Here is a 20376-nt window from a genome sequence, read left to right as displayed (position 1 = left end):
CCTCTTTTTCTAATTCAATTTATTAGATATATATATATTTGAACTTTGAATAAGTCTTTAAACATTGAGGTTTAATTGTTTACTTAGGTATGATGTGAAAGACTGCAGGATTCCATCGTCCAAATCACTAGAAGTTATATACAAATATAGTTTATATCAACTACACGTCCGCAGCGATTAAACTAATGGATCATCCTCATGTAAAAAATTACTTTTTACGTAATGCAATAGTAAACTCTCATGCTCTCTTGGCTGTGTTCCTAAACCATACATTTCAATGACGATGTATTGTTTTCTAGTACTATGTCGATCGCGAAATAGTAGGATGTTTAGACGGCAATTATGATGTTAAATGAAACGATTTGTCTACATTTTATGAAAATCATTCCTCGTGAGAATCAAGAATGTCTTAATCTAATGGCAATTGTTAATTTGAGAGTTTTTACATTATTCATTAGTCGGGTACCACGCTAGAGTATTATTTACTTTTTTTTTTTTTTTGCTTAAATGTCTGAACGTACATGTGTGTATTTTTGGGGGTTAAAAATCTACGTCAAAATCACTTGATCTTAAGTGTCTTTTTTCACACTACGTGTTGGTACCATTAACAAGGCTACTACTCCCTGCATGCAACGAAACTGCGTGAACAGTTTAAGCGGATTAAATAGACTTCACCAATAAGTTCTACATCAAAATATTGCATCAACATCCTGCATTTTTTCTTTGAATAAGTCATTGTTTTTTTTATCAAATCAGGTGTTGTTTGATAAAACTTAAAATTAAGTACTGAAAATTTTAAGAACTAAATTTTTAGTGCCGAAACTTTTAAGTAATAATAATTTTATTTTTATTTTTATTTTTATTTTATTTTATTTTATTTTTTTTACGTTCAACATTCTGTCATAAGTGATATATCTGTTACTTAAAATTTTATCTCATTTTAAGTACGTGACATGTATCATATTCAGTGATATTTAAATTGCCATATCAAATACGCTTAATTGGTAACAAGAAAATTATCCATGCATCCAACTAAACCGCGTTGACTTTCATATCAACCCTCCCTGTTGGAATTCTCTCACCTCCAATCATTTCATTGATCAATCTGGACACATTAGACTGTAATACCAATAATAATAAAAATAATAAAATTACTATTCTAACCACTCTAGTATTATTTAAGCAAATTTATAATTATTTGTTGCTTTACTTTTAAAAATTCTCACCATTCAATCCTTTTTGAATTAATGAATTTTTTACTTTAGTACACTTTTTGACAGCTATTCATGAATATTAATAATTATCATTTGAGAGCAAATAATATTAAAAAACATCTTTCCTCCTTTTTTCACAAATCACCAAAATTTGGATCGTTTTTGCTTAGACAACTTCAAGAGAAAGATTAAGTAGGTTAATGGATTTAAAAATTTATAAAATTTGAATGGAGTTCTCCACATACATAACACAAAATTTCAGGTAAGAACATCATTCTAGAGGGGACTTCTCACCCCTAGCTCGGATGGGGATTTCCTTTTCTGTTGTATGCTATGTGTAGCAATGGACATGTATCTTGGATGTGTACTCATGGTCATGTATTATTTTTGACCGAATGTAATATTCTTTTGATGAGGAAAATGTCCCCGAAATTCACTTGCATTTTTTAGAGTTCCCGAGTCATTTCTACGCTATGTAACATATATTTAATACTTGTTATGAGGCCATTCCCATTTAAATGCAAGTTATTTTGACTCCATTTTTGTACACTAGTATGAGTATTTGCACACACTTTTGATTCATATTGTCTACACCATGATTCTAGACGTACGAGTGACCTTAGACCACGTTTGGATGCATATATATATATATATATATATATATATGCGTTAAATGAGTTTCGTGACCTTAGAACTATATAGGGCTGCAAATGAGCCAAGCCAAGCTTTGCCTTGCTCGGGCTCGACTCGCCAATTTTAGGAGAGTGCTAGGGCAAGCTTGGCTAAACTAGGCTCGAACTTGGCTCGCCAATATTTTGGCAAGCTCAAGCTCGACTCGGCTCGAGCTCGCCTTCAAGCCAAAATGAAAAAAAAAATAAATAAATAAATAAAAAAAAAAAAAAATAGTAGCTTTAGATCTAATGACAATGGATCGAAGAGCATCACTTTCGCATTCTCCGAACATTCTTCTTATCTTCCCAACACTATAATGGAATTGATACATCAGGACCCAAAGACAGATTTGAGAGAGAGATCTATTGGAAACCTTCACTGTAAGAGAGAGGAAGCGATGATGTATCGATGTTGAAAGGGATGGGATCAGAGGAGTGATGTTGCAAGATTTGTTTAGAGTTTCATAGCAGATATTGCAGAGATTTGTTAGAGACAGTCGACAACATGCTAGAGAGGAAGAAATGACATTGTGTTGAAGATTGGAGGAGCGTGTAATGTTTCTGATTTTCGTCATTTTTTGGAACTTTTTGATTTTTTTCGAGGATATATTCGTCCTTTCTCGTTTTGCATGCCAGACACCATGGGGTGTGCCAGGTGTGTCCTGAGAGTGGTTGGGACATTTTCTTGAGTTCAAGACTCTTGGAAATGTATTGGTCGCCATTTCAGTATTTTTCATTTTTCAGGCCTAGAGGCAGTCCCACTACTGGAGTTGTTGAGCACGGGGGTTGTATCTCAAGTCCATTAATACATTTCATGCATTATTATGTTGTGCCTATTTACTTGGTTGTATGTTTAATTGTGTGGTTGTAATTTAGTTGGTGTATATTTACATATTATAATGAAAGAGTGAGATTTTTTTTATGTTTAATGGCGGGACCCACCATTATTTCTTTCCTTTAATGGTCAAAAGGCCATTTATGCTCATCAAATTCTCACACTTTCTCTCTCCACAACTTTCCTTTTCCTTTTTCTTTCACAATCTTCAAGCTTTGATATCTTCCAAACTGTTGAGATTTAGACTTTACAATTGAAGGCAAAGTCAACGAGTGTAATAAGGGCTTTGGATTGATCGGAGCAAAGCACCATTCAGCCAACCGTGGAATTTTGAAAATCTTGGGATTTTGGGGCTTTTGCTTCTAAGTTGAGGTAGGGGTGCTCTAATTCATGTAATCCTTGTCCTCAGTGGATTTTTCCCTCCTTAATTTGGTACTAGCATGCTTAATTGGTGTTAAACCCTTGAGATGTGATACAAATGTTGTATATGAAATTTTATTGTATAAAATGAGTATGCCATGTGCTAATTGTGATTTTGTGATGAGGTGTATTTAGATGACAAAATTGTGTATGTATATGTTGGATTTATTGTATGAGTGCATGTTAGCTATTTCTAAAATTCGTATAAAAGCATGTTATGTTGTTATAGTTGATTACGCATCATGGAAGGTTATGAATTGTCTTGCTTGGTTATAATATGTGACATTCATGCACCTCATTGGGAAAGAAAGGGAAGTTTGTTATAAAAAGTAATGAAATTCATTTTGGGGAATTGTTTTTAAAAAATGTTTACGAAAACCCGGACGCCTATGAGTCGCTTAGTGGTCTATGGTGTTAGTGTGGTCTAGAGGGGACTATGGAGAGGCCCTAGCGTGGTTGAGTTTCCTAGGCCCTTTAACGATGCCTTGAAGTTGCCATATGGTCAGGGATAGCCAACCAATCCTCCTCTCGTGACGCCATGGAGTTGTCATGGGTCGGATTGCACTAACGCTTTGAAAAGGTTAAACGACATTGTTTCGGAAATGAAGAGTGACATTGTATGACGTTACACTTCATTGGCATATGTTGTATGTCTGGCAGACAGATAATTTGTATACGTTCTGGTTGAGTTGTTGTTACATTATTTATTTTTAGAAGTATGATCCCGTTACTTGTACTCTATGCTTTATGTGGATTCACGGGGTCGTAAGAGGTGTGTCGTAGACACTTCCAACTGAGCAGTTGGTTCACCCCATTTTATTTATATTTTCAGGACACGAAAAAGAAGTGGCGGACGATAATCCCCCATAAGTTTAAATGGATTGGAAGGAACTTGGGTCTCACTTGTATTCGATGTATTTATTCCCATTTTGTTATATAAAATGAACTAAGATATATATTTTGAGACATTTTGTTGTAATGTTTATTCGTAATGCAACATATTAACTTAGGGTGGAAATAGTTTTGAGACCCTTGGCACCATCTTTCGAGGTCTAATTCGGATTTCCACCTTCTTTTGAGGGTTATAGCTTTCTAAATGATGTAATTTGACTCATTTTGTCTATGAACATTGTGGCAGGATCAATGTGATGAATGTATGACAAAATCAAAGTTTCTTTGCATCGCCATGTTATAGAATTCTAGGAGTTAGCTTGTCAAATTAAATATTTTTCTTCCATTCATGTATGTTGGGTAAAGAGGATTGAAAGTTTAGCATGAAGTACATTTAAAGCATCAAATTTCAGACCTCCCAGGTTGGGAGCCGGCTTTCCCCCATTAGGAGTCGGCTCTTTTTAGTCCAGTAGCCATTTTTCATCCAAAATACACCATGGAGGTGGCTTCCTTGGAGTAGGAGCCGGCTCCTTCAGCAAAGGAGGTGGCTCCATTAAAAATAGGAGCCGACTCCCTTGCTGCTTTGATTTTTTTTTTTTTTTTAACTCAAACTTTGAATGGTTATAACTTCCTTGTTTCAAATCCAAATGGAGTCATTCTTGAGTCAAATTTCAAGAATTTTGGGTCAGCTTTCCAATGGTACCAATACCATTTTCAAATTCCATAAGTACTTGGATATATTCACATTTTAGTGGGACAGTGTTGGGAATTCATTCAAGCGAAGATGGGGTAGTTTTGGGAAACCTAGCTAATGTCCCTAGAACCTCAAGGGATGTTACAAAATAATTGAAATGGACTCATTTGACCTTGTTTCAGTTAGATTTCTCTCCTTACTTGTGAAATGACTGAGTTACCCCCCATGACCCAATTTTTATTTCGAACCCCGGATTTGGGTCGTTACAAATTTGGTATCAGAGCAATGGTTCGAATACCATTAGGACGATGGGTAGAGGCCTACTTAGGATTGCTTGGGAAGTTGAATTGCATGTGTATATGTTTATGTGCTGAAGTGTTTAATTAATTGAAAGGCATACCTAATTGATTACTTGTTTATTACTTGCTAAGTGTTTAAAGTTGATGTTTATTGTTAGCATGATTATGCGTATCATTGGTTGGGTGTTCCGGGGGTATGGAAGGTGTTTATGTGTTTCCATTCTTATCAAGTCATTTGTGCGAAGACTCAGTTCTCGGGAGTGTCTTGTGTCATTGTTTTTAACTCGCTCTTTTCAATTATTAGTGTTACGCCACCATGAAGGGATCTCGGAGAGAGTTATAGCTCCAATCCGGTGGAAAGGGATCTGGAGCAGCTTAAGGTGGATGTCTTGTTGCGTGATTTGGTCCCACCAAGAGGGGGACAAATGAGGGGAAACGTTGATCCACCTCCTCAGATAAATGAGGACCAGCTTAAGTTGGCTCTACAGGCAGCCTTTCATAATGCATTTCAAACTACAGTGTCATCATCATCACAGCTTGTGCCACCATCGGCACCACCTCCAGAAAAAAAATGTGTCAGAGAAGACTCTTAATTACATCACAAAGTTTGTAAAGTTGATGATGACTCTGTTTGAGGGCAGCCTAGATCTGTTTGTTATGGATAGTTTCATAGATAGGGTGGAGAAGCATCTTAATGCTATGAATTTGGCGTAAGACAAGTTGAAGATTACATTGGCGACTTATAATTTTTTAGGGGACGCAGAGATCAGGTGGAAGACCATTTCTCACACCCATAATGTGGACACCATGACATGTGAGGCTTCCAAGAAACTTTTCTATGAGAAGTATTTTCCAACACATAAGAGAAGGGAGTTAAAGAAAGAGTTCGATAGTTTGAAATAAGGAAATATGACAGTTACAGAATATGAGAACAAGTTTACATCACTTTTGAGGTTTGCACCAAGACTTGCTAAATATAAGGAGGGAAAGATAAAGAAGTTTGTTGATGCCTTGATTTCACCATCAGGCCAATTGTAGTTGCCGCATAACTGACAGAATATGCAAAAATAGTGAGGAAGGCCTTGGTTGTTGAGGCCGAGAGCAAGGATAAGAAAGCTATCAAAGAGTCTTACAAGCTTGGCAGGAGTATGGGTGTTACTTCCAAAGGCCAGTTGCATAAGAAATAGAAGAATGAACCGTCAGGGTTTAAGGGACAACATTCAGCTAGATCCGCACCCACAGCTTCAGTGTCTATGGGGTTTTCTAGACCGGATGTTATTTATTTTAGGTGCGAACAGCTGGGACACTACAAGTCCCTGTGCACTCAGGTTTAGACGATGTCGGGTGGATGCTTTGGTTGTAGCTAGCAGGGCCATAGGGAGAAGGATTTGTGATACCCCCCGGATTTCTAGATGCGGGTTGGCAAGGCCCACGCCCCGAATACCCAAGGATATCAAAAACAAATGGCAATAATCGAACACAGAATACAAATATGATAAATAGGAATAAATAAAATTGCTGAAAGAAAACTAAAACTAAAATCCATTAATGAAATCCTCAGAATAAATTTTTATAAATAAGAAAATATTCTGATACATCCAATCCTCCATTACTAATACAACTCAGGAATCCATACTATGTGGACCCCTAAAAAACCCCAACTGAACAAGTGACAATATCAGAACACGAAAACATAAATAAAACTTCTATGTAAATAATCTGGAAGAGTAAAGTAGACGATCCCTGCTCAGCACGAACAATTCCTACTCCTGACAAATACTTGAAAAATAATGGTGGGTCAGGCCCACAAACAAGTTGTACTCTACTACAGTCCAAACAGAGACCCGGTACGCAAATATATCCAAGATAACCTCAACAATAGCTATGTAGTCCATAACTATATATATATATATATATCCACACTAAAGGACTCTCACTGGACTACAAAAGGGGTCTCAACCTGAATAGAAGGCAACATGCAAAACGCACCTGAAGTGGGCATGAGTACATAAGCCTAACAGAGTATACCTGAGCCTATCATAGCCAGTTATACATCCCACTGCATATATGCTACCTAACCATCGACTCTAAGACTCAAACTCATATCGCGGTACTATAATTATATATTTAAATTCCGTCCAAAACCAAAGTAGTGCTACTCAACTGTTCGTTGCCATGACACGAAATATAAGTAGGATTTAAATGTTCTAATTAAATCTATTTTCATAATCCAGAATAGGTAGGAGTTAGCATTTTAATCTAATTCGTACCTAATATGCCACCATCCCATACCAGTGCATATAATCCACAAAATCCATATAATTGATAGAAACATAATTAAACAGTTCATCAAGCGTAGTCTAGAGCAAGCATAATAAAAATCTGATACGTATATAATCATATTATGCATCCATTACAGGATTTAAAAATTTTGTCACAATCCTTAAAATTGTTAAACTTAAATTAAGCAATTAAATCTTCTATATCCATTAGCAATATGGTAATTTGTTTAAAATTTCATATTGTTCTAACCAATAGCGTATTATGCACCCAATATAAAAATTAAAATCAGATCATAATCACAATCATTAGATTGCTAAAATAATATTTAAGCAATTAAATTCTACTCATCCGATAACAATATGTAAACTTGTTTAAAATTTTATATTGTGCTAATCACTAACATATAGATTAAACTATGCATTATAGGGTTTTAATATACCATGAAACATTATTTAGAACCCTCATTATTAACCCAGAACAGTCCGAGAAACCCAAATCATCCAAACAGTGCCCAAACTACCTCCACTATGCATCAAAACAAAAGAGTCTGCTCACAAAAATTGAGAGCAGACTCAATCCACACATGGAGCCGGCTCCCTACACCTTGGAGCCAGCTCTATACATGAGGGAGCCGGCTCCCTAACCCATGGAGCCGGCTCTTCATTTGAGGGAGCCGGCTCCCACTTCCATGGAGCCGGCTCTCTTCCTCTCTGAGAGCTGTAAACCTATTTTACCCCTTCTGCCTTGCCTCCGACAACTTTTATCTCTTCGGTTTTTCATTGATACTGATCCTAAGAGTCTAAACTATATCCAGTACTGTCCCAATAATTTATATACAATAGTTTGCATTATTAACAGCAACGAAAACAATTAATCATGCTATATGTTTCAAGTTCAGACAACTGTAAACTTAAATTAATAAGACTTGTTCTAGATCAAATTAAACATGAATAGAAGATAAATTTAACATTCAAATAAATTCCTAGAGACTACCTAGGTATGCACAGAACACAAGTTAAAGGGAAAGAACAAGAAATAGAACTTGCCTCTAGGTTTTGAATTGAAACCTTAACTTCTTCTTCCTAGTTTTTCTGGCGACTTTAGATTACCGTCAAGCCTCCAACTGCTTTGGTTCTAACTCACAAGTAGACCCCGTTCCTTTTCCCCTTATTTCTCCCTTCTCTCTTCACAGTTCTCTCTCTCAATTCTCTATTACCACTCTTTTCTACAAGGTGGCGTGAATATAAATTTTTTTTTTTTTTTGAACCCTAAGGCAGATAATACTATGTATATATATAGGTTTATAAAACCTTAATTCCAATTTTAAGAGGAGACGAAAAAGAAAGAAGAAAAGAAAAACTAATATAAAATAAATACATGTATATAAATCATAATACTACTATATAGTATTACTAATACTATTTTGTACTATTACGTATGTACATATATATGCAACCATTTATAAATATAATATAATTATATATATATATATATATAGATATAACTGAATCCTCCTTATCATTATTAATTAGAAAAATAATAATAATAACCTCCACTACCCATGGGTCATAACCCTTACGCATGTAAGTCCATCCAAATAGTCTATGTGACACATTTATTTGATCCACTACTATTATCCAAATCCAACTCCTTTTTAAATTAAAATAAAAATAAAATACTCACTTAATTTTGCAAATAAAATTACATTTAAATAAAAATATCATCTCATAACAAATAATTACATACAACGAATCAAACAACTTTACACTATCACACAAAATAAAACACACAATTAAATCACGGATTTCAAAAAAATAATTAAGCAAATAGAAAAGCATAGCCACATAAGTATATAGCCACATATTCCATTAAAATGCACAAGAAATAAAAATTATATTTCAACTATATCTTTTTGAAAACTAGGGGTATTACATTCTTCCTCCCTAACAAAAGGAATTCCATCCTCGGAATTCATGAAACTCTGAATTATTTTTGTTAAAAATTCATTGCCATTCCGTTGTGGATTCTGCCTCTGTGTAGGGCTCCACTGAATCCCAAATCCTCTAAGAAAATGTATGATTCCTATATGTAGGAAATACAAAAAAAAAAAAAAATTAGACTACACATAGGTTGTATTAAACAACGCATCCTTACCCCCATTTTTGTATACGAAGGTATATATCCATATTCCTCCAAGTTCCATAGCATAGATATGCAAAACTTCGATTCATCCAACCCTAACGTTTTAGTAACGCTAATCTATAAGATACTGCCTCAATGGATAAACAAAATCCGTGAAAAGTCAAGTTAATACGTAAAAACTGACCTTCCTCCAAACGTACATTGCTTCTAATATGGAAGACATCCCAAACAACCATTTCTTGATAGAAAAACTCTTGTGGATGAGTTCAACTATTTACAAAATCTTACTACCACTGCCAAACTGCACGCAATCCATTATAAAGAAGAGTATTTCTCTCCGACATATCCTTAAATGAAGTCAAGGTCTGATTGTACAACCCTTACTTTTATTTAAAACCAACAAATGAGAGGTCTAGACTATATAGTATACAAAACCTCAAATGTTGTCACACCAACCTCCTTGTGCCAACTATATGACAGACAAATACTCTGAAAAGTGAAGAAAACACTTCCAATTATCCATGAAAACCAAGGATATATGTCCCAAGCATATCCTCCATAATCAAATATATAGTCTCGATCAAATCCCCCATCCAGAGATGTAAAACAAAGTTACTGCTCCAATATCGTCAGAAAATTCCTTCAAAATAGCACTTTTATCCATAATAACAGATATCCACAAGCTAGAACTTACTCCATTATCAGTGCAATGTTCAACAAACATGGCACTCCAAAGTGAACATTACTCTAATTAATGTTCATAAACGAACGTACTCAATATAGCACTCTAATTCCTAACGGAATAAAAATGCCAAATCAATGTCGATAATTGCTACTGACCTTCCAGTCCTGATTAGTCCTACTTGACAAGGCCGCTTGTATATGCCAAAATAATGTAGTGAATATGCAGTTCAAGAAAAGCCTTTTAGGTCAAGTTTAAATTTATAAAAACCACTACCACCACTACTACTAATGTAACAAGAGTGAGTAGGGATCGTCCCAAGGGATTATACGTGTTGAAATTTAACTTCGACTTTAGTGGATCACAAAATTACAAAAGAGAGATTAATTGATTAAACTAAGATACAAACAAATTAAAATACAATTAAAATAAACTAAGTTGAGATAGGGATTTAAGAGATGAGAAGTGAGGTCTTGGGGTATATTGGAATTGCCACCAAGCTTGTTCACCAAACCACACACTTTCAACAAATTTGGGGAAAACATTCTTGTGAATAAAATACGACTACCAATTGCAATATTAAGTATGGACCATCAAATTCATGTATGAATCATCTACCTAACCGATAAATAAACTAAGTGTAGCACAACTTGTAATACCCCGATATTGTAAAAAGGATTTCTTAATTAAATTAATTTATATTATATTATTATTATTATTTTTAAGTGATTTGTTTTATTTAATTAGGTGCTTGATAGTTGTGATTTGTTTTATTTAATTAAGTGCGTAGGTAAATTGTATTGTTTTAATTAAATTATATATTTTGTAATTTTATTTGTTAAATTTATACGGTGTTTGATTTGTGGAATGCTAGTTAGTGAAGTGTTTATTTGATTTGCGTGATTTTATGTTGGTGTACCTTTATTGTTAATTATTGGTAGCTATTAAATTTAATTTCATTATTTTAGGTATTTAAGTTATTTGTATTGGGATTAAAGGAAGTTGGACCAACGGATGTGGTATTGGGCTTGAAGGAAGCCTTGTTGGGTTAATTGGTAAAGACCCGTGGTTGTGAGGATATTTAATAATTATCTTTGCATAATTATACCTATATAATTACATGTGTATATTAATTCATTATTAAATCATGTGGAGGGGTATATATGTCAATATAATTATATATTGATATATATAGGTATATATAATTTATTTAACTAATGGTTATATATGGAAGGTAATATATATATGTTTATAGTAAAATATATGTATGTATATATATTATTTAAAAGATAAATATTATTTATTTTATATGATAATCCTAATGGGAAAAGGATTTAGTTTTTGTATGTATATAAATAGACACATAAGACTCTAGGGTTAGGAGTTTTTCCACGTTAGAAAAATAAGAGAATTAGAGAGAGAAGAAGAAGGGCTAACGAAGAGTAGGCCGGATCAAAGAACGTAAGAGGAGACCGGATTTGGAAAAGAAAAGGCGAGTTCCTCTCTACTTCTCCTCTTAGAACTCATAAACTTATCACCTTGATTATCGAAATTATAATTTTATTTTATTAAATTAAATTATTATTCAGATTGGAGGAGCATATTTATTCTTTACAAAATTATAGAATTAAACATGTGAATATATGTATGCATTGTTCTGATAATTTAGATCTTGTAGGTGAGGTTAGGTTAATTAAATTTTATTTTTCTAAAATTTTTATATTTTGCGTTAACCTTGTGTAGCACGATTAATTAAATTAAATGGATTTTAATTTAATTGTATATGTTCATTTATGCCCAAAATAATAAATAGAGCTTTTGGGATTTTTCTGAGATTTTCTGAACAATTTCTGAAATTAATTTATATTTTTAATGTTAATTTAGAAATTGTTATATATATATATATATATATATATATATATATATATATATATATATATATATGTTAAATTGTTTAACAAACACACTGGAGGCGGCTAGTATTTGCGCATCAATAGGATTTTTATCCAGTGTGGTCGCGTACGTAGGAAAAGGGTGCACTCGTTGATCTAGGCCATAGGATTAATTTTATTTAGTTGGATTGATCTGGTGTGATGCGGTCCATTGTAAGTTGATACACATGCGGCATCAATGGTTAGATGTAGTTGATTAAGGGAGAGGATCCAGTGCATCGCGGCTTACCAAGAGCACCAAACAACAACCAATTAGGAGCTGCCAACACGCGCCGAGAGTGGCTCAGGCGCGTGAGGGCGCGTGCAGGCGCGTGGACGCGCCTGCCGGTAAGGGGAAGCGCGTGGAGGCGCGTGGGAGTAGTCTAGGGCTATGTGGCGGCGCGTGAAGGCGCGTGGGGATGCGTGTGAGGTCCTGGAAAGTTGCTTGAGACTCCGGTGAAGTTCCAGTATTTATCTTAAGCTTGTTAGGGTTTAAATTAATCATTAGAGGGTGTGTTCTTGATATTTTGAGAGCCTCAGAGTGTTACTAAGATACCTAGTAGCATTTAGTGGTATAAATATAATTAATTAAATATTTTTGCAATGAAAGGAGGTGTATATATGTGTATATATATGTAGATATGATTTTAAATAGTCAACGATTGGTATGGAATGTATGATACACATATATATATATATTACAAAATATATGTGTATATATATATTATTTAAGATTATTAAATATTATAAATCTTGTTTGGTATGACTTGATTCGTGTATGGTATGGTTGATTTAAAATCGTAATAGATACACGGTTATTAAATTAAGGACATGCTTATTATATGCATGTGAAGTCTATGTATAATTATACCTAGAGTTAAGTTTAAAATTAATACATGGTTGAATTGTAGGCATGGATGAGTTGCCAAAGGCTTTGATATACTGCCTTATTGGTTATGAATAAATTTCATATATGGGAAGCATGGTTGAATTGCTAATTAATTGTAAAAGTAAATATATTGAAGGAAGCATGGTTGAATTGCTAGTATATAAATAAATATATTTATAAATGGTATGGTTGATTTGCCGGTGCATATTTAAATTGCTATATGTGTAGATGACTAAATTACTGTTTAGGATGGAGTTAAGGTGAGTGGGGTTTACTTTATGAGAAAATTATAAAAGGGGGGGCTTGGTTTAGGTATGACTAATAATTAATTATTGGTGAGTGGTTTTGACAATTTAATGCCCTATTAACTGGTAGGATTCTTGCACTATATATATAAGTATTTATATATATTTGTAGCATCGTATATTAAAGTTAAAGCTTAATTAGGGATGGTTTTGGTAAAGATGATCTGTTTATTGGTTTTCAGAGGCTTGGTAGAGAGAACTTGCTCGTAGGGTTTAACCCGCGATTTATTTTTCAGGTTGTAGAAGGTCAAGTCTCAAGGTTGAGGATCCGCAGCTGGAGGACTTATCCATTCCTTCTATTTACTTAAAAGTAGGATATTAGTTTTGTTTCAGTTGATATTAGTACTTAATTGGTTGAAATTCTAAATAGTAACTTTTGGTTAAGGGGTCCTTGAGTTACGGGATTCCCGAGTTGTAACCATTTGGAAGTTATTAATGGATTTACTATTAATTAGATTTCTTCAGCGTTTTATTTTATTCTTTATTTCATTTTGTAATCCGTGCTTGTTTAAATACTTTAATTGGTTTGATATCCCCTGATTTTGTGCGCGGACTTGATCAACCCGTGTTCCGAAATTAGGGGGTATTACACAACTCATCAATTCTAAGTATGACCCATCAAACTAGTCACAATTGTAGCATACATCAATATAGAGAATCACGGAATTTATAATAATAAGCCATGGAATATCAAATCAAGTAAAGATTATCTACCTACCTACAAGTATGAATTAAATTGTAGAACAACCCATCAAGTATAAGAATAATCCATCAAATTAATTGACAAACCCATTAAATGAATATCATGCATAGCCATCACTAGATCCTTAATTAATCACACATAGACATGTAACCAACATAGAAAAACTAGTGTGGAGATCAATTCCTAAATAATCACACATAAGATAACATGTAATCCCATAGAGAATCAATAGGAAGAATTAAACCATATGAATCATGTAAGACATAATTCTAAATTTAATCACACATAGACATATAAATAAACTAGAGATTTAATAAGAAGAATTAAACTATAGAAATCATAGAAATATACTAAGATTCATTTTATTCATAAGGCTATAGCACTAATCATAAGATAAATTCCCCAAAAAGTATGAAAGAGATAGAGGTTTAGATTACAAACTTGGGGCTCATCCAAGCCCCAATGAGAAGTCTAGCCAATCATGGAGGAGGTGGATGTGATCTAGGAACCCTCAGAGGCAATCCCCAAACATAGCTCCATATTTTTTCTCTTCTTCTTTGTTAAATTCTAGAGAGAAAGAGTGTGTAGATCTAGAGATGTGTTCTTGGAGCCTCCACTTTTCTCTTTTCTTCTAACCTAATCTCTAACTTTTCTAGAGAGAGAAAATAAAATTCCAATGTAAAAAATAAAAATGATAAAAGCTCCCTTACAAAATAGGTAAATTCCCTTTATATACAAAGTTCTTGGAGTAGGCACCAAGTTAGAAATATAGCCTATGATTGGAGGAAATTCGCAACTATGCTCAGTAGGAAAAAATCGGCGCGCATGGGAATTAGATAGCTCACTGCCAGCAGCATTTTCGATCTATCGAAACTGACATGGCATCAAAAATATCTTCTGGCCTTATCCACTTTGCTGAGCTGGCACCGCCTTTTTTCGATCAAGTGAAGACCACTTCGATCGATCGGGACTTTCCTTCGATCGATCAAAGTTCTCCTGGTGTATTTTTTCTTGGATTATTTCCAACTTTACTCCTTAGCTCCAAAACTATGCTAAATGGCTCTTGTTTGCCTGTTTGAACATTATTCACCTAAAATAGGCAATAACACAAATAAGTATCTAAAACATGAACGTAAGATAGATGAATGGACTAAAATACCCTAACTTAGGTGCTAAAATGTGTCACATTTGAGCACTCATCACACCCCTAAACTTAGATATTGCTAGCGTTAGAATAAAGAAATAAGCAACTACGTAATTATAAACTAGAAAGTAATAAAAGGATAGTGCCACTTTCGCAGGAAACACGATTGCATTTAGCACATGCAGCAAGCCTTTTAAACCCCTAGGTTACCCTAGTGGACGAATGAAGTCTCGTGACGGTTTCCAGAAATGATACCCACTAACGTTGAGCTTTTTCTTACTAAAGAGGCACCAATAAACAAAACAAGTATTGGGAGAAAACTATCTCAAGTATGCAATTTTTTAACCCTTTCCAAACAATCTCCTAAAATTTAAACATCAAGCAAACAAGTATGTTCCTCCACACATCAAAAAAAATGATCATGCGAATCAAAACAACTCTAGAATTCTTTTAAGTGAACCGGCATCAAATATATTGCTATTTAAGCCAACTAGAGAAATGATTATATCCTTACCCTCAAACTAGCACACAAATTTAGTCCCGATCATCAAAACAAAGAGTGGGCCTTTTATTAAAGCTTTATTGATCTAGGTACACTTATTCTTTCCACTCGATTTTTTTTTTTTTTTTTTTTCTTACTATCCTAGAGGATCAAAGATGGATGCATGGTGTAATGTAGTGATCTATTAAGCTTTCTAGCGATCCATGAGGTCGAGCGTTAGGTCAATGACTCCCAAACCGAACGGCTTTAGGGCATTAGGTGTTTAAACACCCCTAAGGACTTACAAGCTCAAAACAGCTAGGCTACAAATTAAAACAACCTCTATCTAACCATTTCTTACTTCTTACCTTTTGGGAGAAGTCCTCACTTTTTTATTTTATTTTGCAACTACTTTTTTTTTTTTTTTTTTTTTTTTTTCAAGTTATTAACCAAGAGTTTGGGCCCTCCACCTTTCGGTGCAAGAAATTCAGTACTTAGTGAGGCTAGAATCCCGGCTACTCAATGAAAAGGGTTTGTTATCCACTTTTGCAAAGATGAAAGCTTTCAATGCACTACTAACTCAACAGGGATATAACCAAATCAATAATCAACAAAGCATATACCCCACAAGTGAGTGCTAGTGTACGCCTGTATTATTGTATAATCCTAGAGTGAATCTCAAAACAATCACAAAATTAGGATGATGTGGACCACAAATGTAAGCAAGATATCAATCTTTCAAAAAATTTACTCCTAAATGGCGTTCACAAGGCATACAAGGAGTATTGGACTCTCAAGTCAAGCAATTTTTAAATTCTAAATATCATGATCCTCAAAAGATCAAAATCATCGCTACGACTCTTAAATCTCAATCATGCATCATTATAACAAAAGTGACCTTTTGTGACAAAAATTTTATTGACAAAATCAATTTCGTTGGTACAGGTAGCTCTTTAGCGCCGCACAAAATTTTGGTCACAAAAAGAGTATGCTTTAGTGACCAACTATAATGTTGGTCACCAATTGTTTGGCGGAAAGAGAAATCAAGCTCCCGCGGTTCCGGCAATGGTGCTTGTGAAGCCGTTTTGGTAGGCATTAGTGACCAAATTTATTTGGTCCCTATCTCATTCGTTATCCTTGCGTCGTATGTCTCTATACATCTCGTCTAAACCCATGAAACCAGCACGACCCCGTATAGCCTAATGACCCCAACCTCCCAAAATTTCCCTTATTTCCCCACTGTGCGCCCAATTCTCACACGATTTTTAAACGTGAATGCCAATAGAAAGAGAGAGAGAATATCTGCTACCGATTAGCATCGTCATCGGCAATGCATCTGGACCATATCTCTTTGTCACCGATGAAAACATTATCGTCACCACCATAATAAACATAAAGGTATGGAATTTTTGTGTTATGGAATATTTAGAGCATCCAATGGAAATTAGAAATTAGGGCTTTGGGTTATATATCTTTTCAAAGCGATCAATTTCTCTCAAACCCTAACTATTGGGTTATATAGATTTTCCGAACAAGCACATTCTCTCAAACCCTAACTCTCTTTTTTCAGCAGACCTTTCAATAACCCTTATCTTGGGTCTTCGATCAACAGTTAGCGATACTGAGTTTTTTTTTTTTTTTTTTGGTGCAATTATTTGTTTCTCCTTCTGGTGTCATATATTGAGTCTGTGATGATGTATTATTATTTTTAATTGACATTTTTTGTTTTTGATTAGTGATACATTAGAAATAGAAGCTGTTATTTTTTAATTCTCAAATACACTCGTTCTTTGACGATCAGAATTGTGAATTTTTTTGTGTGTGAAATTGACAGAGCTGCACCTCTCTCTTTTTTAGCAAATCTTTCAATAACCCTTATCTTGGGTCTTCGATCAACAGTTAAAGATACTGAGTTTTTTTTTTTTTTGGTGCAATTATTTGTTTCTCCTTCTGGTGTCATATATTGAGTCTGTGATGATGTATTATTATTTTTAATTGACATTTTTTGTTTTTGATTAGTGATACATTAGAAATAGAAGCTGTTATTTTTTAATTCTCAAATACACTCATTCTTTGACTGTCAGAATTGTGAATTTTTTTGTGTGTGAAATTGACAGAGCTTCACTTCTCACATTGTGATACATTAGCAATAGAAGCTTTTACTTTCTAAATGCTCAAGTATACTAGTTATTTGACTGGGTCTATTTTTTTAGAGCATTAATTTAAATATATTTCTACAACAAAATTAATTGCATTTCATGGAAATTTAAGAACCTTGTTTGATTAGGATACTATATTATCTTGACCAATTCTTCATTTTCCTTGGGGTTATTAGACTAAGTTTGGTGTGTTTCTATTCTTTCCTCTTACTTTTCCTCAATTTTTTTCACTTTTATAAAAGGTAGCTCTCTGCGCTTCTTTCTTTTTTACTCATAAAGTAAGTCTATTACAAATTTAATAACAAGAATTCCCATCTCAACCCAATAGTCTATTACAAAATTTAATAGTTTTGTATACTTTTTGTCTAGAACTTGCTGAAAATATTTACCCTTGAATATTCTCTTTAATGGGGCAGCCTCATATTTCCCTTATATATTTGAGATTTTTAGTCTATGGGTGCCCTTGACATTTTTTTTCAACAATTCTCTCTTTTTATGTTTAATTGATGTTGATCATTTGGGCAATGTTACTAGCAGTACAACCACCACCATTTGAATTTACATGATCCACCACAATAGAGTCACGATTTTAAGTCTCTTGTCTTTCATATATTTAATTTGTACCACTTGGTAAAGACACTAACATTGTTCTTGTACTTATCTTGTTATTAGTTTTGTAGGCTTGATTATTCTTAAAATTAGTCGAGGTATATTTACTGATCATCGACTAGGATATTTGACAAGAAAGTCTAAAGTTGGGTTATGTTGTTGCCATTTCTATTACCTTTTCTTTTAACCATATTTGTTTTTGTTGGGTTAGTTCTGTTCATTTAAGGTTTAGTCATATCTTTAACTTCTTTTTATTTTAATAACAATGCATTTTACTTATTTAAAACTTTTGAACTTCTAAATTCTTTGTTGCATTTCATAAAATCTCTCATTTAGTTGGTGATTATTTTTTCTTACTTCGCATTGTTTATAACATTCACAAATGTAGATGAACATGAGCTGGAGATTAAAGATTTTATTGAGGTGGCTAAGGCCCAAAAGAATAAAACTTTATTCTCGGTGATGACACTTCAAATGAAGAAGATACATCCAATGATGGTTGCTCAGATGGAGAAGATATTATGTTCTATGATGAAGTTTCAATCCAGTTTTTGTAATCCTCTCTCTTTGATCAATGTTTTTTTTACTGAGGATACACTATTTATTTTGTAGGTAGAGATTTATCCAACTTACCACTTTTGGTGGTTAGATGAGGCAAATGAAGGCAAGCTTGCATTCTATTAACTTCTACCATCATTGCAGCAAATGTTGGCTTTAGAGCATTCCCTCTTATCTTAAGTTAATCAGTAACAATCAACTTGGTATATATGCTGAAACTTCTGGAGTGTTTGTTGATGAGATGGCCTCAGGCAAATGAAGGTAAGCTTCCATTCGAAGGATTTGTGTTTTAATCTACATATAGTTGTTTCCAATGTTGTCGATTGTCTGGATTGTTTTGCTCAATGTTTCTCCTATTCTTCTTCCTTTTTACTTTCCTGATTTTCAAAATTTGCTAAAGAAAAGGAAATGAATTCTAATTGGACTATATAGCCTAATTACTTTTTGTGCATTCAGTGTAGCTTTTTTGCTGCTTTTTCATGGAGTGAGATTTCCACTTTGGAGTTGGATGATGTTGTTTCCAATGTCATTTATATTTCGTACTAAATTCAATAGCTTTGTTTATCTAAGGAGAAAGGTAATTCAAATTTCGTCATTGGTTCGTGATTATGCTCTTTTTGTTACTGTCATATATATATATATATATATATATTTGTTTCAATGAAATCTATAATTGGAACATTCCCCATTTTTTTTTTTTCGTTTTCTCAACTTACAAATTAATTTTCTATAACCTTGTTCTAATGGCTTTGTTCGTTTTGAATTGCAGAGCAATTGATTGGGAGGACATGAAAAAAATAAACTACTCATGGAAGTGACAAAGTAAAGTGATGAGATTAGTGTCCCCATATATAGGGACTTGGAAGATTGCTTTTATGTTTTAGTTTGGTATTTTGTGTTGCACAATTGAAATTTTATGTTGTATTAGAATCGAACAATTGAGGGTAGAAATTTGATCAAATTATGTGTAAGTTTGTATTTGAACTCGAATTATTATGTACTTCTTAATGAAATTTAATGTTATGTTTAAATTTGTGATGCCTTTTGTACTCGGAAATGTGTATGGTTGAATGTATAAATTTAATTAATGTCAATCAGTTTTTTTAACAATGGCAATGAGTAACAAAATATATTTTTCACTATTAATAAAATTATGTTTCTTTGTACCTACTTAGTGATGAAAACTGTTGGTCACTGTTTAAATTAGCAACGAAAATATTTGTCATTAATGCTAAAGAAAATGCAACGAAAAATTTTGTCGCTAAAATTCAAGTGGCACTGATGAATAAATTTTCATCACTAAAACTCAAACAATAGTGACGAAATTTTGATTCGTCACTATAGATCAACCAAGACGTTTATATAGCAACAAACTAGTGATGAAAGTTTTTTCGTCGCTAAATACTTTTAATGACAAAAATTTAACTTTTTGTGACAAAAAAAAAAAAAAACGTGACTAAAGATCA

General features: G+C 33.6%; 1 long non-coding RNA gene across 4 annotated transcripts; it reads left to right on the top strand.

Annotated features, from left to right (window-relative positions):
- Nucleotides 1-16556: 16556 nt before the first annotated feature.
- LOC132300206 (uncharacterized) lies at nucleotides 16557-19948 on the top strand. Of its 4 annotated transcripts, none has more exons than XR_009480321.1 (4): nucleotides 16557-16982; nucleotides 17158-18850; nucleotides 18965-19171; nucleotides 19680-19948. It is a non-coding gene; the product is annotated as an uncharacterized LOC132300206 (long non-coding RNA). The 4 variants fall into 4 exon arrangements; XR_009480322.1 differs by having other exon boundaries at nucleotides 16587-16982; nucleotides 18741-18850; XR_009480320.1 differs by lacking the exon at nucleotides 17158-18850 and having other exon boundaries at nucleotides 16598-16982.
- Nucleotides 19949-20376: the final 428 nt, after the last annotated feature.

This window comes from Cornus florida, unplaced genomic scaffold (assembly GCF_030987335.1).
Source record: "Cornus florida cultivar Cherokee Brave unplaced genomic scaffold, ASM3098733v1 CherokeeBrave_3.0.0_Hap2_Chr03, whole genome shotgun sequence".
Taxonomy (NCBI): Eukaryota; Viridiplantae; Streptophyta; class Magnoliopsida; order Cornales; family Cornaceae; genus Cornus; species Cornus florida.
This window is presented reverse-complemented; position numbering and strand designations above follow the sequence as displayed.